Genomic DNA, 24,165 nt, shown 5'->3' on the forward strand with positions numbered 1-24,165 from the left:
AAAACAGGTATCAAGCAAGAATTACAGTCATAATATTTATATATACTTTATCTTTTATAATAACTAAGGAAAACTATAATTATAACTATCTACTCTTCAACTCCATCAAAGACTTCAGAAGGATATAATATTACCTAAGTCTACAGAAAGTACATTATAAGCAACTTCCAAAACTCTAGAATTGGCAGACATCTCGCTGCCTGAACAGTCACCCAGTGTTCTTCTGTAATGTTGGGAGCATCCATCTTCAGCCTATAGACCCATAGTATCCAGCAGACTTTTCCATGAAGCAGGAAATTCCAAAGACAGTTCTGCCTATATTGGCAGTTTGTCAGTCACTTTCTTCTGGTCCTGCAGAAAGTCTGGCAGACACTTTCATTAAACAGGAACCCTGTAGGATCGTTTCACCTTTAGGCAAGTTCAGCAGTCATTTTTTTGTGAGTCTTGCATGTCCAGTTCATACAGCATAACATCGAGCAGTCCAGGCAAGAGCATTTTCTTGCCCAAATGACTAACAAACTCTATATGGAGCCTCTTCAATGCCCTTCTCCCTCTTGAACCTACTGGTGGTGCCAAGAGCAGATGTGTATCATTGTCATGAAAAGTCCTAAGTTTTTAAACATTTTAAATGTCATATTCTGAAGGTCTCTGAAAGATTTGGAGAATACCTAACTAAGAGAAACATATCTCTATATATCTAGAAAACCTAACATGACGACAAACTTGACTGTTATAGATGATTATCTATTAATCTATATTTCTTAATTATCCATTACATTTTTAAGTGAGCTACACAAATACAATACCTTAATCAAGAGCAGAAATATATATATATATATATATATATATATATATATATATATAACAATATTGACCTTAAATTTGTATCTATAAGCCAAGATCCATACCAATGCAAATTATTCATATCTATATCATATCCACTATTAAATGTAAGCAAACATTTATAAACAGTATTTGAGAATTTGCATAGTTCTCTCCAAACTGTTTTTTGCTTTTTGTTGGGCAAAGTAATTTTGTGGGTGCTCATGGGAACCTTTCAGGGGATCTTGGTTCATCAAACCACATTAACCTGGAAGGATTTCACAGGTTCTCATCTTCTGTAGAAACAAAAGAAGAACCTCTTTTCCAAAGCAATATATTCTTAGACCCAAATTTTGAAGTCAAGATATCTTTAAAACATATGTTGGTTTAGCTTAGCAGTCACAAATTTTATATATATATATTATATATATGAAAAGATGCATATATACACAAAGCAAGTGTATCTTGATGTAAAAGAGACCAAGAAACTGATCAATTGCCCAATTCACCGGCATTTCCCAAAGGTAACTTCTTGAGAGTATATACTACTACTAAGTAATTTGAAAAGGCCCTGGAGAGCCAGGCATGGTGGCACATGTGTGCAATCCTAGCACTCAGAAGCCTGAATCAGGCAGATCTCTGTGAGTTTGAGGTCAACTTGAATAACATAGTGAGTTCCAGACCACCTAGAGCAATATAGAGAGAGCTTGTCTCAAAAAAGTACAAGGGGTAGAAGACCAAAAAAAGATGTGTCATTTGCAAAGTAAGTGGATACAATTGGAAATAGTGATGATATTAAGTAAATTAAGCCAGTCTCAGAAAGATAAAAATCTTGTGTTTCCTTTTATACGTGGTTTCTTGGTTTTATATAGGTGCATAAAATTACATATATATGTATACATATATGTATGTATGTTTCTCATGACAAGAGAGTCAAAGCAAGGCTGACTAGGGAACAAGGAATATTAATGGGAGGACAGAGGAAGAAGGGAAATAGGGGTGGGGAACATTAAATTTCAGTGTGTACCCATATGAAAATACCCTTATGTAACACAATATCAGGTAAGATGGATATGTGTGTGTGTACAAATGAGTATTGTGTATTATGATGTGCGTGTATGTGTGTGTATGCTTATCTGTTTATATAGGAGAATTCACATGCCAAGCACATGTGTGGGGGTTGGAGAACAACTGTGGCTATCAGTCCTGTCCATTCCACCTTGTTTGAGACAAAGTCTTCATATTGCTTGCCTTGGGAACACCAGTCCAGTTGTCCTGTGAGCTTCCAGGAATCTCCGATCTCCATATCACATCACCATAAGAGAGATGAAATGTAAAACAGGCATTACCTCGCCAACCTTACATTACTAAATGTGTTTATCAGCTGTAGGAGCTCCCTGGTAGAGTTTTTGGGGTCACTTATGTATACTATCATATCTCTTTCTTTCCAATTTGTATTCCCTTGGTCTCCTTTTGTTGTTTTATTGCTCTATCTAAAACTTTAAGAACTATGTTCAATAGATATGGAAAGAGTGGACAGCCTTGTCTTGTTCCTGACTTTAGTGGAATCCCTTTGAGTTTCTGTACATTTAATTTGATGTTGACTGTCGGCTTGCTGTTTACTGCTTTTATTATGTTTAGATACTTTCCTTGTATCCCTGATCTCTCTAAGACCTTTACCATGAAGGGGTGTTGGATTTTGTTGAATGTTCTTTCAGCATCTAATGAGATGATCATTTTTTTCCTTTTTGCTTATATGGTGGATTAAATTTGTTTACATTGATAGATTTTTGTATGTTAAACCATCCCTGTATCTCTGGGATGAAGCCTACTTGATCATGGTGTATAATTTTGTGACGTGTTCTTGGATTCAGTTTGCCAGTATTTTACTGAGTATTTTTTGCATCACTGTTCATGAGAGAGATTGGTCTGTAATTCTCTTTCTTGGTTGAGTCATTTGTGGTTTCAGTATCAAGGTAACTGCAGTCTCATAAAAGAAGTTTGGCAGTGTTCTTTCTGTTTCTATTATGTGGAACAATTTGAGGAGTATAGGTATTAACTCTTCTTTGAAGTTCTGGTAGAATTCTTCACTAAAACAATCCAGCCCTGGGCTTTTTTTGGTTGGGAGGCTTTTGATGACTGCTTCTATTTATTTCCTTGAAGATTATAGATCTATTTAAATTGTTCACCTGGTCTTGATTTAATTTTGGTATGCTATACCTATTCAGAAAATTATCCATTTCTTTTATGTTTCCCAGTTTTATGGAATACAATATTTGAAAATGACCTAATAGGTTTTTTTTGGATTTCCTTGGTGTTTGTTTTTGTGCCCCCTACTCTTGTTTCTGATTTTGTTAATTTGGATATTCTCTCTCTGCCTTTTAGCTAATATGGATAAGGGTTTGCCTGTCTTGTTGATTTTTTTCAAGGAACCAGCTCTTTATTTTATTGATTCTTTGTATTGTTTTCTTTGTTTCTATTTTATTGATTTTAGTCGTCAATTTGTTTATTTCCTGTCATCTCCTCCTGGGTGAGTCTGCTTCTTTTTGTTCTAGAGCTTTCTATGCTGTTAAGTCGCTAGTGTGAGATTTCTCCACTTTCTTTATGTAGGCACTTAGTGCTATGAACTTTCCTTTTAGCACTGCTTTCACAGTATTCCATAGGCTTTGATACGTTGTGCCTTCATTTTTGTTGATTTCTAGGAAGTCCTTAATTTCTTTCTTTATTTCCTCCTTGACCCAGGGTGATTTACTTGAGCATTGTTCTATTCCCATGAGTTTGTAGGCTTTCTACAATTAGTGTTGTTGAATTCTAACTTTAATTCATGGTGATCCGATAGGATACAGGGGGTTATTTCAATTTTTTTTATCTGCTGAGGTTTGCTTTGTTACTGAGTATGTGGTCAATTTTAGAGAAGGTTCCATGAGGTGCTAAGAAGGTATATTCTTTTGTGTTTGAGTGAAATGTTCTGTAGATGTCTGTTAAGTCCATTTGAGTCATGATATCTGTTGGATCTCTTATTTCTCTGTTAAGTTTCTGTCTGGCTGACCTGTCCATTGGTGAGAGTAGGGTGTTAAAGTCTCCTACTATTAGTGTGTGGGGTTTGATATGCAATTTAAGTTTTAGTAATGTTTCTTTTACATATGTGAGTGCTCTTGTATTTGGGGCATAGATTTCAGGATTGAGCCTTCATTCTGATGGATTTTTTTCTGTGATGAATATGTAGTGTCCTTCTCCATCTCTTCTGGTTGATTTTAGTTTGAAATCTATTTTGTTAGATATTAGGATAGCTACACCCATTTGTTTCTTAGGTCTACTGGATTGGAAAATCTTTTCCCAACCTTTTACTCTTAGGGAATTTGTCTGTCTTTGAGGTTGAGGTGTGTTTCTTGTATATAGGAGAAGGATGGAGCCTACTTTCACATCCATTATCTTAGCATGTGTCTTAGCCTGTGTCTTTCTAGAGATAAATTGAGTCCATTAATATTAAGAGATACTAATGACCAGTGATTGTTAATTCCTGTTATTTTTTTCAGCAGTAGTGCCTGTGTGTTTCCCTTCCTTGGGGAGGTTATCTGTTGCCTGTGTTTTTGTGGGTGCAGTTAGCTTTACTGGATTGAAACTTTCCTTCTAGTACTTTCTGTGGGATTGAATTGGTGGATATGTATTGTTTAAATCTGGTTTTGTCATGGAATACCTTGTTTTCTCCATCAATTGCAATTAAAAGTTTTGCTGGGTATCATAGTCTGGGCTTGCATCCATGATCTCTTAGTGTCTGTAGCACATCTGTCCAGGACCTTCTGGCTTTCATGGTTTCCATTGAGAAGTCAGGTATAATCCTGATAGGTTTACCTTTATATGTTACTTGACCTTTTTCCTTTTCAACTCTTAATTTTCTTTCTTTATTCTGGATGTTTTGCACTTTGATTAATATAGGACAAGAGGAATTTTTATTTAGTCCAGTCTGTTTTGTGTGCTGTAAGTTTCTTGTACCTTCATAGGTATATCCTTCTTTAGGTTGGGAAAGTTTTCTTCTATAATCTTGTTGGATGTATTTTCTGTACCTTTGAGTTGGAGTTCTCCTTCTTTTATTCCTATTATTCTTAAGTTTGGTCTTTTTATGGTGTCCCAGATTTCCTGAATGCTTTGTGTTAAGAATTTGTTGGATTTAATGTTTTCTTTGACCAATGATTCTATTTCCTCTATAGTATCTTCAACACCTGAGATTCTCTCTTCCATCTCTTATATTCAGTTGCTTATGCTTGCCTCTATAGTTCCCATTTATTTACCCAGATTTTTCATTTTCAGCATTCCCTCAGTTTGTGTTTTCTTTATTGCCTCTATTTCGGTTTTCAAGCCTTGAACTGTTTGAAATGTTTGTTTCACCTGTTTGATTGTTTTTTCTTGGGTTCCTTTAAGATATTTATTGATTCCGTCCATTTTTTTATCTTTTCCTCCATTCTTTTTTGTTTGTTTGATTATAAATGCCCACCCTTAGCTTGGTTTATTTCTGGTTAGCTTGGCTTATTTCTGGTCAGCTTTAACCTAAATTCTCATCTACCTTTTGCATCTTGGCTTTTACCTTTCTCTATTCTATATGCCTTTCTTTCCTTCTTATTCTAGCTGTGTGACTTTGTGGCTGGCCCCTGGCATTCTCCTCTCCTTTTCCTTTTCTTGCCCCTCCCACTCTTCTCACAAGCCTAGATTCCCCTCTTATTTACTCTCTTTGCCCACCAGCCCTGCCTATTTCTCTCTCTTGTCTCGCTATTGGCTGTTCAGCTCTTTATTAGACCAATCAGGTGTTTTAGATAGGCAAAGAAACACAGCTTCATGGAGTTAACCAAGTGCATCAGAAAGAAGGCAACACATCTTTGGAATATTGAACAAATTTTTCACAGCATAAACAAATACATCTTACAGAATGTACAGAATAAAGAAAGATTATTAAAAGTTACAATGGAAAAACCAAGTAGCATACAAAGGCAGACTTAGAATTATACCTGACTTCTCAACAGAGACTCTAAAAGCCAGAAAGGCCTAGACATATGTCATGCAGACTCTAAGAGACCACAGATGCCAGCCCAGACTACTAAACCCAGCAAAACTTTCAATCACCATAGATGAAGAAAATAAAATATGCCTCAACAAAGCCAAATTTGAACATTATCTATTCATAAATCCAGTCCTACAAAAAGAAGATACTAGAAGGAAAACACCAGCCCAAGGAAGTTAACTACACCCAAGAAAACACAGAAAATAATTTTTCACCAGCAAAATTAAAAGAAGGGAAGCACACTTACACAAACACACACACAAACACATTACCACCACCAACAACAACAACATCAAAATAACAGTAATTAACAATCATTGGTAATTAATTCCTCTCAATATCAATGGAATAAATTCTCCAATAAAAAGGCACAGACTGTCTCCCATTAGTTCTGTCCTGCCGTCTCAGTGGGTGAACGCATCCCTCATGGTTCTGACTTTCTTTCTCATGATCTCTCTCCTTCTGCTCCTCATCAGAACTTTGGGAGCTCAGTCCAGTGCTCCAATGTGGGTTGATGGAACATGCGACCAAATCGGACTCTCTGAAAGTGGCTGATGGTGGAGGCTGACCGAGGAGCCAAGGACAATGGCGATGGGCTTGGTCTCTACGACATGGATGGGCTCTGTGTGAGCCTTGTCAGTTTGGTTGCTCACCTTCCTGGACCTGGAGGGAGTTGGGAGGACCTTGGACTCAACATAGTGTAGAGAACCCTGATGGCTTTTTGGCCTGGAGAGGGAGGGAGTGGGGGTATGGGTGGAGGGGAGGGGAGGGGAGGGGGAGGAGGAGGGGAGGAGATGGCAATTTTTAATAAAAAATAAATAAACTGGAAAAAAAGGCACAGGCTGAAAGAATGGAAATGAAAACAGGATCATCATTCTGCTGCATACAAGAAACGCCCCTCAACACCAAAGATAAATACTACCTCAGAGTAAATGGTTAGAAAATCTTTCTTCCAAGTAAATGGCCTCAAGAAGAAATCCAGTTTAGCCATTCTAACATGTAACAAAGCAGACTTCCAACCAAAATTAATCAAAAGAAATGGGAAAGGGAACCTCACACTCATCAAAAGAAAAATCCACCAAGATGACAGTTCAATTCTGAACATCTGTGCTCCAAATGCGAGGACACCCACATTTGTAAAAGAAACATTATTAAAGCTTAAATCACACATCAAACCCCACGTATTAATAGTGGAAAACTTAAACACTCCATTCTCACCAATGGACAAGTCATCTAAACAGAAACTAAACAGAGAAATAACAGAACTAACAGATGTTATGACCCAAATGGACCTAATATATCCCTAGAACATTTCACCCAAACACAAAAAATATACATTTTCTCAGCACTTCATAGAACTTCCTTCAAAACTGACCACAGACTCGGTCACAAAGCAAGTCTCAACAGATAAAAAAAAATTAGAATAACCCATGTATCTTATTAGATCACAGTAGATTAAAGATGGATTTCAACAACAGAAACTACAGAAAGTCTACAAACTGAACAACATTATGGAATCACTACTGGGTCAAGGAAGAAATAAAGAAGTTAAAGACTTCCTAGAAATCAATGGAAACGATTGCACGGCACACCCAAACTTACAGAGCACAATGAAAGTGGTGCTCAGAGGAAAGTTCATAGCACTAAGTGCCTTCATAAAGAAATTTAAGAGCTCATACAGTAACTTAACAGCATACCTGAAAGTTCTAGAACAACAAAATAAAAGTAAACACACCCAAGAGAAGTAGATGGCAGGAAATAGTCAAATCGAGGGCTGAAAGCAATAAAATAGAAACAAAGAAAGCAATACAAAGAATCAATGAAACAAAGAGTTGGTTCTTAAAGAAAATCCACAAGATAGACAAATCATTATCCAAATCAACTAAAAGACAGAGAGAGAATATCCAAATTAACAAAATCAGGAAAGAAAGTGGGGGCACAAAAGACACCAAGAATCCCCCCCCCCCAAAAAAACCAAAAAACAAAAACAAAACCATTCGGTCATATTTCAAATACTGTAATTCACAAAATTGAAAAATATAAAATAAATAGGCAAATTTCTTGATAGATACCACTTATCAAAATTAAATCAAGATCAGATAAACAATTTAAATCAATTTATATCCCAAGGAAGCAGAAGCAGTCATTTCATTAAAAATCTCCCAAGCAGATCCACCCCCACCCCCGTACTCCCACCCCTATAGTCAGGAGAGATGCCCCCACCCCTCACCACAGGAGAGCTGGCCCCAGCAGCATGGGCCTAAGGAGAGCTGACTCTGCCCCTTGGCTAAGGGGGTGGTCCCAGTGGCCCAGGCAGACCAACTCAGCTACCATCCAGACTGACATCTGGGCCTTGGGCTGGCCCACTCTAAACATCTACACCATCTGTGACCTGCTGGAGTGCATGAAAAGACTGGTCCTGTGGAAAAAGAAATGCAAGATCTCCATGACTCAGAGCAACAGCAGGATATCTGAGAGGAGTTCTGGTGGGGATCCAGTGAGGATGGTGCCCCAGAGGCCTTGAACCAGACCATGACTCATAGCAATAAACATTTTGTAGGTGGGGCTGGTTTATTAGGGTGAATTAGGGGTGTTGAAAACATGAGCAAGTAAGGTTTTCTTTTTGCTTTGTTTAGTTTCTAGTTAATTTTGAGGGGAGGGTTCTTTTGGGGTGTATGCTGCAGGGGTGAGATGGGGGTATGGATGGACTGAGAGGTGAGCAGGATTGGGGAACATGCTATGAAATACCCAAAAAGTCATAAAAAAAATATGTTTTTTTTTTTTAAAAAAGACTCCCAACCAAATAAAGCTCGGAACTTATTGGCTTTGGTGAAAACTTTTACCAGACTTTCAAAGAAAATAAAATACCAATACTCCTTATATTATTCCACAAAATAGAAACAGAAGGAAAATTGACAGATTCATTTTGTGAGGCCACATTCACCCTGATACCCAACCTACACAAAAACTCACCAAAGAAAGAGAATTACAAACCAATTTCATAAAAATTGATTCAAAAATACTTAATAAAATCCTGGGAAACCAAATCCAAGAACACATCAAAAAAATCACCCACTATGATCAAGTCGGCTTTATCCCAGAGATGCAGGGATGGTTCAACACATGAAAACCTGTCAATGTAATCCACCATATAAACAAACTGATAAAAAAGTTCACATGATCATCTCATTAGATGCCAAAAAGCCTTTGTCAAAATCCAACACCCCTTCATGATAAAGGTCTTGGAAAGAACACAAAGGACATATATAAACATAACAAAGGCAATATACAGCAAACAAAAACCCAACATCAAATTAAATGGAGAGAAACTCAAAACAATTCTACTAAAATCAGGGACAAGGCAAAGTTGTTAGCTCTCTCCATATCTATTCAATATAGTACTTGAAGTTTTAGCTAGACCAATAGAACAGTTAAAGAGATCAATTTGCAGATGATACAATAGTACACATAAATGACCCCAAAAATTCTACAGGGGAACTCCTACAGCTGATAAACTTCTTAAGTGAAGTACCTGGTTATAAAATTAACTAAAAAAAAATCAGTTGCCCTCCTATATACAAATGATAAATGGGCTGAGAAAGAAATCAGGGAAAAAACACCTTTCACAATAGCCACAAATAATATAAAATATCTTGGTGTAACACTAACTAATCAAGAAAAAGACCTATATGACAAGAACTTATAGTCTTTGACAAAAGAAATTGGAGGAAATATCAGAAAATAGAAAGATCTCCCATGCCAATGGATCAGTAGGATGAACATAGTAAAAATAGCCATCTTACCAAAAGCAATCTACACATTTAACATAATCCCCATCAAAATTGCAACACAATTCTTTACAGACCTTGAAAGAACAATACTCACCTTCACATGGAAAAACAAACAAATAAACAAACAAAAACAGGTATTGGTGGAGGCCACTTGTTCATTCCTAGCCACTCAAATTCAAAATAACCAGAGAAACTATATTAATTAAATCACTGCCTGGCCTATGGCTTAAGTGTCCTTCTAGCTAGCTCTTATATCTTAAATTAACCCATTTCTATTAATCTGTAGAGCTTACTGGCAAGGTTCTAGTGCATCTGTCTCCTTCACTGACTGCATGGTGTCCCACTGACTCTGCCTTCTTTCTCCCAGCATTCAGTTTAGTTTTCCCACCTAGCTCTACTCTGTCCTATCACAGGCCAAAGTAGCTTCTTTATTCATTAACCAATAAAAAGCAACACATATACAGAAGGACTTCCCACATCAGCCAGAATAACTAAAACAGTCTTGTACAATAAAAGAACTTCAGGAGATAGCACCATTTCTGATTTCAAGCTCCAGTATAGTGCAATAGTAATAAAAACATGCATGGTACTGGCATTAAAACAGACAGGTGGATCAATGGAGTTGAATAGAAGGCCCAGATGTAAATCCACACCTATGGACACTTGATTCTTGACAAAGAAGCCAAAATTATACATTGGAAAAAAGAAAGCATCTTCAGCAAATGGTGCTGGTATAACTGGGTGTTGGCACATAAAAGAATGTGAACAGATTCACATCTATCATCCTGCATAAACTCAAGTCCAAGTGGATCAAAATCAGATACAATGAGCCTGACAGAAGAGAAAATAGGGAATAGCATTGAACCCACTGGCACAGGAGACAACTTCTGAACAGAACCCCCATTGCTTAGGCACTAAGATAGGCAGTAAATGGGATCTCATGAAACTGAAAAGCTTCTGTAAGGCAAAGAACACTATTAAAAGGACCAAAACGCAGCCTACAGAATGGGAAAATATGTTCTCCAACTCCACATCTGACAGAGGGCTGATATCTAAAATATATAAAGAACTCAAAAACTAGACATTAACAAAGCAAATAATTCAATTAAAAATGGGGTACAGATCTAAACAGAGAGTTCTCAAGAGAAGAATCTCAAATGGCCAAGAAGCATTTAAAGAAATATTCAACATCCTTAACCATTAGGGAAATGCAAATCAAAACAACTCTGAGACTCCATCTTACAACTGTAAGAATGGTTAAGAGAAAAAAACACAGGTGATAGCTCATGCTAGAGAGGATGTGGAGCAAGAGGGACACTCCTCCACTGTTGGTGGGAATGCAAATTTGTGTAGCCACTTTGGAAATCAATATAGCAATTTCTTAGAAAATTAGGAATCTATCTGCCTCAAGACCCAGCTATACCATTCTTCGTCATATACCCAAAGGATGTTCCACCATACCACAAGGGTACTTGCTCAGCTATGTTCATAGCAGTTTTATCTGTAATAGCCAGAAACTGGGAACAACTTATATGATGAACAGATAAAGAAGATGTGGTACATTTACACAGTGGAATATTGCTCAGCTGTGAAAAACAATGACATTATGAAATTCTCAGGCAAATGGAGAGAATTAGAAAAGATTATCCTGTGTGAAGTAACCCAGACCCAGAAAGACAAATATGGAATGTGCTAACTTATACGTGGATATTAGCCATAAAGTAAAGAATAATTATGCTTCAATCCACAAACCCAGTGAAGCTAAGTTAACAAGGAGGGCTGGGCGGGTGGAGGGAGGCTCTCAAAGGTGATGGACTTGACTCTCACTGTGAAGAGAAAATAGAATAGATGTCATTGGTGGATGGGGGAGTCTGGATGGGGTGTTAAGGATGGGAACAGGTGGGATAATGTGGAGGGAGGGGGAAGGAGAGAGTACTGAGAAAGACAACTGGAACTGGAATGTGGGGCATCGCTGGGTTGAGCAAGAAACCTAGCACAATGGATACTCCCAAGGATCTATCAGGGTGGCCCTAGCTAAAAGTACTAGCAGTAGAAGATATATAACCTTAACCACTCATCTCCTGTGACCAGGCAAGACGTCCAGTGGAGGATGGGACATAAAACCAGCCACAAAACCTTCAACTTACCATCTGTTCTCAGATGGGATGTGCAGGTACAAAGGTGGTACAGATATTGTGGAAATGACCTCCCAATGACTTTAGTTTGAGACCCATACCATGTGAGGTAGATCACCCTATGAGAAAGCCCAGAGACAGAGAATAGAACCAAATACAACTGGCAAAAAAGTCAATAGAATTATTTCTAATGATATTCTACTATACTCCTAGATTGGTGCCTAGGTCATCAGAGAGGCTTCATCCAGCAACTGATGGAAACAGATGCAGAGACTCACAGTCAAATAATAGGCAGAGCTGGGGAATTCTGCAGAAGAGAGGGGAAGGATTGGAGGATCCAGAGTGTTCAACACCACAGAATCAACTAACCTGGGCTAATAGAGTCTCACAGAGACTGAACTGCCAACCAGGGAGCCTGCACAGAGCTGCCCTAGGTCCTCTATACTTGTATTAAGTTGTGTAGCAGTCTATCTCCAAGGGACTCAACATCTTCTCTTCAGAGACTCTCTGGCATGGTTTGGATATGGTTTGAGCAGGGTTTAGGTACCACTGCAGCAATGTTGAGAGGTGGTAGCCCTTTAAGAGGTGACATCAGGTGGAAAGTCTTTAGCTCTTCACGTTAGTACCCCGGGGGGAATTACTGTGCTTCTGGGAGAACCTTAATTTTTATAGGAGTTAGCTGTTGGTTGGAAAGTTATCTTGCCTCTGAATCTTTCTTCCTGTCTTACTGGGAGATCCCTCTTGCACACACTCTTTCCACAATGTTGATCCTGAGCAGATAGGACCACACGAGCAAGGATTTACAGTCTCCAAAATTGTTCTCCAGACAAGTCATGTTTATTTATACTGCATCTAGTGTCAGGTACCCTGGTATCTAGAACTCTCTTTTCACTGCCCCTCTCTGAGTGTCTTGAACTTGCAGCAATTTTCCTACCTCTGCCACTGGGGTTACAGGTGGGAGCCACTCCTTTTGCCTTCTGAATATAGGTCTCCTGGTGACTCTTTAAGAACTGACATACCAAACTGCCTTCACATATTTCATTTAAGACTTGAGGCCAGGGAAAAATCACAGAAGAGGGGACAGACATATTTAAGATTCAGGGCACCAGGACATGTACAAGATGTGTCACCCAGTCGTGAGGGTGAAGCTGCACCCATGACCTCTCATCCACACTGTTTTCTAAACAAGACCTGAATAGTGGCAACACCAGTGACTTTCCCACATGGATGAGTTACAACCTGGATGGCATCCTAAAGGCAACCTATGGCTATTGAGAGAGAGAAAATCAGTGTCTCCAGGGATGAACCTCCTAATTAGTTATCCAACCCCAAGTGGTCAGCACTAAATATATATACATAGAAGCAACACTAAATGGACTCACTAGACTGTGTGTATGTGTGTGTATGTATGTGTGTGTGTAACAATAATAATTAACAAGAAGAGGTCATTAATTTGATATGAAGTAGGTGGGGCATAGGAAAAATTAGTTGAAGGAAGGGTGAAAATTATGTGAGATAGTGCTTTTGTACACTGTAAAGATCTGTCACTCTTATTGGTTTAATAAAACGCTGATTGGCCAGTAGCCAGACAGGAAGTATAGGTGGGGCAACCAGAGTAGGAGAATTCTGGGAAGAGGGAAGGCAGAGACACAGTCACCAGCCAGATGCAGAGGAATCAAGATGAGAATGCCTGACTGAGTGAAGTATCAAGTCACGTGGATAAACATAGATAAGAATTATGGGTTAGTTTAAGTTGTAAGAACTAGTCAATAATAAGCCTGAGCCATGTGTTTTTTGGGGACTGAATGTCTGTGGGACCAGGTGGGACAGAAACTTCTGTGCCATAGTACTCATGCATGAAAGTCTAAAAAAGTAAAAAAAAAAAAAAAAATTAAATGAGATTGTTCTACATCCACAAAAGATTTGAGTTTATAAGAGCAATCTCTAGCTTATAAAGGTCAGTGTATAATTTCTCTTAAACACCAAAAACACATCAGAAAATGTATCATCTAAGACTTTTTACAAAAATTCAGTTTGCAGATACATTTTTCAGACTGTCTCCAGTACACAGTGTGATGTTGCGATGCTTGTTATTAGTGCCAGTCTTCAAACAGAGTGGATTTTGTGGCTTAAAGTCCAATGTTTGTTCCATGTATGTCTTTGTTTTCATTAAATGTTACCATGATAAACTTGGATGCTACAAGAAATCTTGCCATGTAGGAGCTTCCTGTTTCACGAGAGAAGGATACTGAGCTTCATTCCATCTGCTTATGTCATTCACAAGCCAACAATACCACTTACGGCTCAGATTTTTAAGTTCACTTTTCCCCTTAATCTGTTTTACTTGAGCTCAGTAAAAGCTGAACTATGAAAGATTTGAGACTTACACGGTCAATTAAGATAGGACTAGCCACACTAGCTGTATCCAGCCACTTTTCTGCTCCTGATTTCATTTTACATCTATACTGATGTTTTGCAAAAAGTGTGTCTGTAGTGTGTTAGTGTGCTGTATTACCCAAAGTTCAAACAGTAGCAAATATGCACTTGAGTCAGCCAGGGCACAGAATCAGTGTGTTTGTTGTTGCTGAAAAAAAATCATTTAGGAACTGGTGGTACAACTAAGTGGTTCAGAGTGTCTACTGCTCTTGCAGAGGATCTGAGTTTGTTTCCCAACATCCATGCTGCTCTCAGCCATGGGTAACTCAAGTTCAGGGTACCTGATATCTGATGCCCTCTTATGACCTTCCCAGAAACCTGCATTCATGCACACACACACACAGACACACACACACACAGTACTTAAAAATAAAATAAAAACCCATACAAAGGACAGGTAGAAACAGAGCAAGGAGACACCATCCAGGTTCTCAGGAAAGCACCAACTATCAAAGTAAAGACAGAATGCTTTAGTGATCTTCCCAGATGAAATAAATTAACAGTGAGTCAACATCCTGCCTCTATCAGCCGTCCTGACAGTAAGCAATCAACTAAACCCACAGCCGCAGTGGAGAACAGACATTACACTGGTCTGCCTCTTGCCCATGGGTGACTGGATTGTGACCAGAAAATCTGGAGCAATTAAAACAGCATGGAGAGCTCCTCCCTCGTTGTAACTACAGGGAAACGGCCCACATACATATTGCTGTGTCTGAATTCTGCTTACTGAAACCAGGCTGCACACCAGCCCGCTGGCCTGGCAGATGTTTCCTCCCCACAGGAAACCATGTCCTTGCTAAAAGGTCAAGGGTAAAGTATGGAGAAAAGCCATAAATCCATCAGTAAGTAGTTCTTTGTCTTGTAACTGTCTTGGTCAAATCTTCCTGGCAGCACACTAGTCGTAAAATGTCGAAATGTCATGCCCCATTTCTACCCTGCTTAGGGGTGGGGGACTTTAAGACTCTGTCATGGCATAACTGATGCCTCTATGCCCTGTGGCATTGTTTCTCCATATTGGGCCCTCGGGCCACTGTCAAAGAGTTATCTGGGAAGCTTGTTTAAGATGTAAGCCCTGGACCCGTTCCAGAACTACTGAACCAGAAGATGTGGGCTTGATGCCCAGAAATCAGCACAGTAACAAGCTCGCCTTGAGATGATCATGAACACCATATGATGGCCTTCTTGGGCTGCAGCATCAGAGAGAAAGAACACGGCACGCGTATCAGATGTCTATTTTCTGGAGAGTTAGTGAGCCATGAGGGAGGAGAGTGATCTCTAAATTGTGCTGGCTCTCCCACGCACACCAGTACACTGAAGAGCAGCTATGCTCAACCTGTGGTCACGAACCCTTTGAGGGTCAATCAAACCTTTTCACAGGGGTCGCCTAAGACCATTGGGAGACACAGATATTTACATTATGATTCATTACAGTAGCAAAATTACAGTTATGAAATACAACAAAAATAATTTTATGGTTGGGGGTCACCATAACACGAGGAATTGTATAAAAGGGTCACAGCATTAGAGAGGCTGAGAATCACTTCATTAGACTATAGTGGGTTTTCCTGTGTGTGTGTGTGTGTGTGTGTGTGTGTGTGTGTATACATGTACAAGTGGGTACTTAGGCATTCACATACATATGACCTAGCAATGTCACTCCTGGGCATATGCAGGCTTTCAGAGCCTCCTAAGCACTGGGACGACAAGCTTACAACATACCAGGCTGTAGGATCAAATTCAGGCCCTTGTGCTTGCTAGGCAAGCATTTCCCAACAGAGCTGTCCCTTCAACTCCACTTCTAGAAAAGTATTTTAAGAAAAGTACTTAAGTATTTTAAAAGTATTTCTAGAAAAGTGGAGTAAGTTACAAATATTAAAGATATTAGTTCTCACAGTATCAAAACACAAGTAACATTCTGTGTTTTAAAACAGTGGTTTGTTTAAACATATAAGTCTAAGTAAGGAAAGCTGATCGGGACACTGCAATATGATTGGGAAACCTTTGCAAACACGGAAAAGTGTGCAGTTCACAAACATGAAACACGCAGAAAGGTTGGCATGGCCTGTGTGTAAAGAAACACAGAAATATATGAAGGCGCCCAGGAAAACATTTAGGAGGTGTATTTAGAAGGATACAAATGAGAGCGGCAAATCTCAAGTAAAACTATCATAGCAGAAAAGACTAACGAAAGGAAATAGAGCAGTGTGACGATCTTTTACCGCACAGCACGGGACTGGCTGTGGTGTCTGCCCAATACTCTGTACATGGAGAACTTGGGGGTGAGAAAACGTCTGTAGACAACATCCAAAGTGCATGTCCCCCAATTTTAAAGACTCAAGGTGTCAACTTCTCAGTCTCCTTTTGTATATGGAGCGACCCTCCTTTGCCTCGACTTCCACTCCTTCCCTTCTTTATACACCCGGATTTCTTGGTTTGGAACAACTGATCTCTGTCTTGCTAGGTGTCTATCTGTGCTTCTGTGGGTGTTAGGAACCCAAGAATGGGCTACCTCATTACAAGTCCTGTTTGATTTTCACAGCTATGGTCCAGAGCCCTCACACTCAACTACACTGTTTTAATACGAATGTGTCTGAGAGTTCTGGAGACTGGAGAGGCAGCTCAGTGGTGAAGAGCACTTTGCTGTTCTTTAGGAGGACCTCAGTTCAGTTCCCAGCACCCGCAGGAGGGATACTAACTCTATGTAGCCAGGGGATCTATACCCTCTTCTGGTCTCCTCAGGCACTAATCAGTACGTGGCACACAGAGAGATACCTGCAGACATATTTTAAAATAAAATAAAACCCAGAGTCATAGCTGTAGGTTTTTGTTACTAGCCCCCTTACCTGTAGTATAAATATGCTTCAAAGACAATTGGCAACTTAGGGACAAAATAAATGTAATAATGAAATCAAGGCACATCGCCTGCAAATGTGAGAATGTGAGGGGTCTGTTACAACAACTATCATAGTAAGGACCAAGTGTGAGGATTACGGATCTTTGGAGAATACACTTAGGTCACGTCTGAACTGCAGCAGCACTGTTCTGGAACCCAGCCTACCACATGTGTGTTCTCGGTACAACTCTACAGAGCCTATGACTCACATGGTCCCGTTTCAGAGCTGTGGAGCAAACACCATGGCTCTGTAATGAACACCTTTGTCCAAGACAATGGCCTCTGTACTGCACTTTATTTCATCTTACAGAGAACGCATAGTCCACAAGGATCTTTAAAATCCTTTTATACACCTGTTACAGAGTTTGTACTTGTGTCTATATGAGGGCCCAGCAGACCAGACCAAACTAAGATGGAGCCATTCATGTTAAGGGCCACGCCAGCAAACTGAAATACCAAGGTTAAATACCAAGGCAGGTTTTCCTGAAGACGGGAGGCTCAGAGGAACAGATGTGAAGTCTCGAAATCTACCTGAGTCCACATTACAAGAACACGCCCTTAAACTTGTATCAGAAAAGCCACTGTAACAAACTGATGTCTGCCAACACATGTTTCCTTGTTCTATTTCCTTGTCCCCGCCTTATTAAACTCAGCTATTCTGCCTTCCTCGGTGCATTCTAAAACTGTTTTCTCCTAGAGTAACGAAGGAGCCAATCAGGCCTTTACGCTAAGCGTGTTGTCATTTGTTCCCAGAAATGCCCTGTAGCGCCACAGAAAGGTTTCCACTCAAAACCTTAGAAAACACATCCATGTCCTTCCTTCCAAATCTACTGATATTTTTCCAGATTCTGCATTGTTAAAGCACAAAGGACAAATTCAAAACAACATAGCTGTCTTCCCATGGGCAATAAGGATGAAGAAATGCCGAGATTTGTTTGGTGGAAGGAAATGTACTTGATTGGAAGAAGCTGACATTTTTAATGAGCCCACTATGGTTACCTCCTCAAAGTGTATTTGGATCTTCATATAAGAAAGGCAGAACTCTGAAGATGGAAAGATGACTCAGTGGCCAAGAGCACTGTCTGCTCTTCTAGAGAAACCAGGATTGATTCTCAGCTCCCACATGGCAGCTCATAACCATCTGTAACTCCAGATCCAGGATCTGGTGACCTCTTCAGGTCACCACAGGCACTGCATGCACATGGTGCACAGAACACATGCAGGCAAAAGACCCATACACACAAAGTAAAATAAAAAGTGAGAAAGAAAAAACTAATTATTATAAATCTAAATTATGTTCCTTTTCCTTTATCTCAGACACTTGGGAAATTGAAGATAAAACATGATTATGGAAGTTAATAAATACTGGATGCTACACATGTATTAAATGTATTTCTCATATCATTTCATTTAATTCACAAATCAGGTCTGTAAGCTTGATATTATGTGATAACAAAAAAAGGCCAGGACAAGGCTCAAGTGAAGTAAAATTCTCCCAAAGCCACCCAGCTGGTAAAACAGGAGACTAACTGGTAAACCTCAGGAGTCAGTGAGATGGTAACACAGCAGACCAACTGGTAAACCTTGGGATCTTGGTTGTAAAGCACAGATTCTGAAACCCTGGCGCTATGTTGTATGACACGCACTCTTATATTGTAAGCCTCACACTCAGATTTATCAGCAGTTCATCTTAGAACTAGTTAGATACAGTGAGGGTTTCAGAATATAGCAACAACCTCAGTGTAGAATTTAGTGTTTAATAGACACAGACTGTCCAGGTTTGGGGGTTTTGTTTGTAGGACAGCTAAAAAAAAAAAAAAAAAAAAAAAAAAAGCGAAGTGTTTTGGTTTGTTGGATGGTATAGTCATAGGAATACATAGATAAAATAAGAATCTAGACTTGAACGTAGAAGGTAAAGGAGAACTCTCAGAGAAGTCAAAGGAAGAGTGGAGCTAAAGTCAGGAACAAGAGGACAAATAAAGGACATTTGCCATCGATATAATGTCTACTAATGGCTCAGGCGATTAGATTTAATCTCTTGTTTAGGTATAGAGCAAAGATAAGAGATTCCAATTCATCACAACACTGCTAGTCTCAACTAGGGAATAATCAGTTCAGTTTTCCCAGCAAACCTCTGTCAGGGAGGACAGGGACAGCAACACAGCCATGTTTTCATTACAGCGCTGGTTCAGAGAACACGTGTCCAAGAACACTGCACCAGACAGAATAATGGCCCCGCTGCTGTGAGCCTGTGTCACCTCCACAGAATGGGGGTTTTGCAGATATAAGTAAATTGACGATCTCAAGAGGAGGAAATTTTCAAGCACTGTCTACGTAAGTCAAATCACACAGATCCTTAAAAAGACATAAACACTGTCAGGCCATCAGAGATTTCACAAGGACCAAGCATAGTTGGAGCAATGAGAATTCGAACAAAACTGTTGGCTACAAGGATAAAGCAATGGAGCTATGAACTAGGTAATAGGAATGGGCTCCTGAAACGACAAAGGACAAGGAAATATATTGCCTCCTAGATCTTCTTGAAAGGAAAACAAACTGAACAACACTTATGCTAGCCCACTGGGACATGTATCAGACTCCTCACTGCCATAGCAGTGACATAATAAATTAACTCTACTTCAAGTCAGTATATCTGGGATGATTTGTTTCATCAGTAATACAGATATATACACAGAACAATCTGGAATCCTGTTAATGTTACCTGAATGCTGCTATCAATCACTGTGTTAGTCTGTTCCAATGTGATTGCAATGATCTATAAAACAACACATGAAATATTATCCCTAGTGCTCAGATAAGAAAAACCAGGCTTGACTTGAGCTAGGGAGGTGGCTCAGTAGTTCAGAGAACTTTGTGATTTTCCACAGGACTTGAGTTCAGTTCCTCCCATTGCCCAAAGTAACTCATAACTGTCTGTAACTCTAGCTCCAGGAGATCCAGCACTACCTGCCAGACTCCATGGGTACTGTACTCACACATAGACAGACACATACACAAACTTAAAAGAAAAAGAACTCTTTAAAAAACATAAGAAGCAGCCTTGGAATTGTTCACTTACTCAGGTAAATTCACATAGCTATCAGCTAAAAGCATCACTTTGGCCATTAAAAAAACTCTGAATGTTTCCAACATCCTATACTCCTTACAACAAGTCAGGGCTCTAGACTTCTAATAGAGACTACAGTCGAGACATAATATGTTATCAGAAAAATCATCATAGTTATCATAACCACAGGTATGCAATGCCCTATAGTGGCCCAGAAAGCTTCTGAAACAATATTTCTAACCAGTGTATAATGATTTGCTTCTGTCTTCCCTAAATCACAAAGTGAAATCCTAACATTAAGTACTTTGAAATCTTTACTTGAAGGCATAATCATCAGTTCTTAGAATATAATTTTTAATGTTAAACATGTTTATTGTTAGTGTGAGGTGGTGTCTATAGTAAAAGCTGGTCATGATTAGCAGAGAGAACCCTCTACCCCAGCACACTTTCTATCCTCTCTCACACCATAGAATATCCTATTACTAAATATCACTGGTTATCTTTGTCTCTGTCTTCCCGGCAAATAGTTGCCGGCTCCATTGACACTACAGAGCCAATCACAATACTTTAAAACTCACCTGGCAAGATGGCAACCCTTGTCTCTGAGACATAAATATATAGTTACAAAATGAGTGCTCATCAATTTCCTATTACCACCAGGGAAGCCACAGTGTCACCCAGAAGCTTCACCATCAGAGTGTCCATTAAGGTCCCTCTTTGAATGAGAGACCATCTGATGAAATAAATGCCTATTCTTTGACCCAATATGTTAGAAGTTAACTACATTTCAGAAATCAGAAAATGTTCAGTTGGCTTCTTTAATAGGTGCACAGAAGATGTCACTATAATCAAATCATTGATTTTCATGATTAAATTACTAAACTTATTAACTCTTACTATGTGAATTGAATTATCATTGCTTTTCGATTGAATTATTAAGCTGTGGTTTGCACTTGCTAATATATAAGGGGATCACATTTACCATCCAAACTTGAAGCACTTGGGTACAAAAGAGAGCATTATTAGTAAATTTCCGTTAGTGGGAAAATAGGTATAAATTACATCTGCTTGAGGCAGCATGCCATCTGTGGCAATGACACTAACAAAATAAGCCTTTCTGCTGTAATAGCAAGGAAAAAGCAATTGACGTCTATTTGTCTATTTTTGCTCTAAGGGTACTATTATGAGTTTAAGGACTGGGAAGATGGCTCAGGTGTTAAGATTCCTGCCTTGCTAGCATGAAGATCTTAGCTTGTGACCCATCAGTCACACAAAAGTCAGGCCTTGAATACTTCTGTAACCCTTCCAGTAATGGGAAAGGGAGTGGGTGGAGTCAAATGGATCCTTGAAGCTCATTGGCCAGCTAACCTAATGGACGGGCTTCTGTAAGAGACCCTGTCATGAAAAAACACAGTGGGAAAAGATGAAGGAAAGTACATCAACATAGAGCATTCACACATGCCTACACACACATCTATCTGCCCCTGCACAAACATGAGCACACACCCACAATAACACACACACACATGCACACATGCGTGTGTGCACACATAAACGCCATGATTTTCATGAAAAAGAATCTATTGTCATCTATGCCATTTTCTCTTTCCAGAAAGAGTCCCAAAATGGATTCAACACAAAGCACATATTATAATAGAGCAGAGAGCAGGAATCTAACGTCAGCCCTCTTCAGCACCGGAACATGACTCCCTGGCGCTACACAAATCTTTGCTTGGAACCCAAGTCATTTCAAAGCTCTGCTGATTCCCCATTACACGGAAGAATGGAAGGTAGAATCAATTATTGTGTCTAGACTCTGTCAATCAATGTCACCCACCAAATTAAAACCAAGCCTTGAGCACAATGACAAACGAGAGAACGGAAGTGGTTGCAATTACTGGAGACCTGTCCCCATCTGGAACTCACAAATAAAGCCTGGCCTTGTCTAAGCCTTTAGAGTATGTGCCTTGTAGAAATCTGAAAAGCAAACACCTACGTATGCAGAAACTTAAAAGGGCATCCTGATTGTAAAAGAATTTTGAACCCTTTCAGGAAAAGAATAGGGTAAAAATATCTTTATCCCACACAGTTAAATTTAAACCACATTTTGTTTTGTGACAGCACGAGATACTAAATTTGAAGTGCCTTTGCCTCAAGACCTCGGGGTCTGAAAGATTATGATCTCGCTCGCTTTGGGTGGCTGCCATTCAAATCACTGCGCACATATTCAATAGCTCATGTCGTTCTAGAACACAGACAAAATAGGCAACTAACTCTGACTCCTGCAGAGGCTGCTTTTCTTGTGTGGAAGGAGAGAGAGAGCAGACCCCAGTCTAAATCAGGGACACCCACTAACTTTGTACAAGAGAAAGAACAGAAGACAGACCAAGGTCAATTTTTGTGTTTAGCTATGCACAGGGTTCCTGTGTAACTTCTCTAGTGGGGCTAATAGAATATCATAACACGTGCTTCTGGAAAAGGAAATCAAACTATCGCTGGAGCCTAGTGAGTGTCATTGTAAAGGCTTGCATAGTCTCAGTTCTTTAGTGAGAATTAACATTCTAGACATTCTGGAAAGAGCTTACAGGGCATGAAAACTGCCTTGGATGCTTTTGCAAGAAGCAGCAGAAGCAAAGGGATGCCATGGTTTGCCTAAGGTCACGCTGGTGGGCGGAAGAGCCACAGATGGACAGCATCTCTCCTGCCGTGTTGTGCTAGCATGAAGGGCATCTTAGGTACTCGAGAACTAAGTGTTCTCATGATGCCTTTGGTGGAGAGAGCTCATTATGAGCTAATGTTAAAATAGACTTTATCTTTGGTTTGAAACGTGAGACTGATTCCATCTGGAACAGGTACATGTGGAGCCTGTTAGAAATCCAGTCTCAGGCACCACCACAGATTGACCTACAACCAAGAGGCCAAAGAGGGGACAACAACCGAACCAATAGGAACTTAGAAGAATGCAAACATGCATTGGATGGAGTTTTTAAAACGGAACCTGAGAAATCAAACACACCCCCCTCTGTACATTGTGATCGATGGATCCATAGCCATTAAAGCTCTTCCCAAGGTTTCTATATGTGGTTCTGTGGACACGCCTGTTTCCTGATGCCTGGTTTCTGGTTTCTAGGTCTTTGATCTTCTGGTCCAAGTGTCACATGACTCTTCTCCAGAGGAGCAAAGTCAAAGGAAACACAGAACAGTCTCATAAACTCTTCACGCACCTGGTCAGACTTGCAGGTGATTTGTTAGTGCGGAAAGGCTTCCATACCGAAGCAAAGCAAATAAACCCTGATAGCAGAATGGATACCCCTGTCCCTCTAACCCTGTATGCTTGATACTCAAGTGCTCGGTTGATTAGCGCAGGGCTCCCTGCTCATCAGAGAGTTTCTTTTTGATGGATGTTCCCATTGAGAACTACAACAAGTCAGAGTGAGGAGAATAAGTGATTGAAGAGCGCTCATCCTAAATGGGCATCTATATCACATTCCCTTCCCCACAAGGCTCTGGGGACACCAAGGAGGAGGGGACAGAAAGAGAAAAACCAGAGGGCCTCGAAGGTTCCTGTCAGCACTGTCTTCTGGACATACCAGGTATGTTACAGCCAGGAACTCTCAAAAACTGTGCTATGGTATACAAGAGCTGCCCAGGCCCAAACCTGTCAACATTCTGGCGTGGAAAAGGAAGGGCGCCATGGCCCGCTCCTATTAGAGGAGCCACAGACTGCCAGTGGTTTCCGCTGAGAGCAGACGGTTTTCTACATAGGTGTGGCCCCAGGTAGGTTATCAGTACTCTAGTGGAGAGCCCCATACCCGTGCACAAACGGCCAGTGCTAATCGTACACTACAGTGAATTGGTTATATAAAGAAAAAGGAGAAGGAGAAGATAGGGAAAGCTGGATGGAAGGAGGAGGAGGGGGGCCCTGGAAGAGCTGAAGGGAAGCATGAGGGGTGGACATGATGATTCAA

This window comes from Arvicola amphibius, chromosome 2 (assembly GCF_903992535.2).
Source record: "Arvicola amphibius chromosome 2, mArvAmp1.2, whole genome shotgun sequence".
Classification (NCBI taxonomy): domain Eukaryota; kingdom Metazoa; phylum Chordata; class Mammalia; order Rodentia; family Cricetidae; genus Arvicola; species Arvicola amphibius.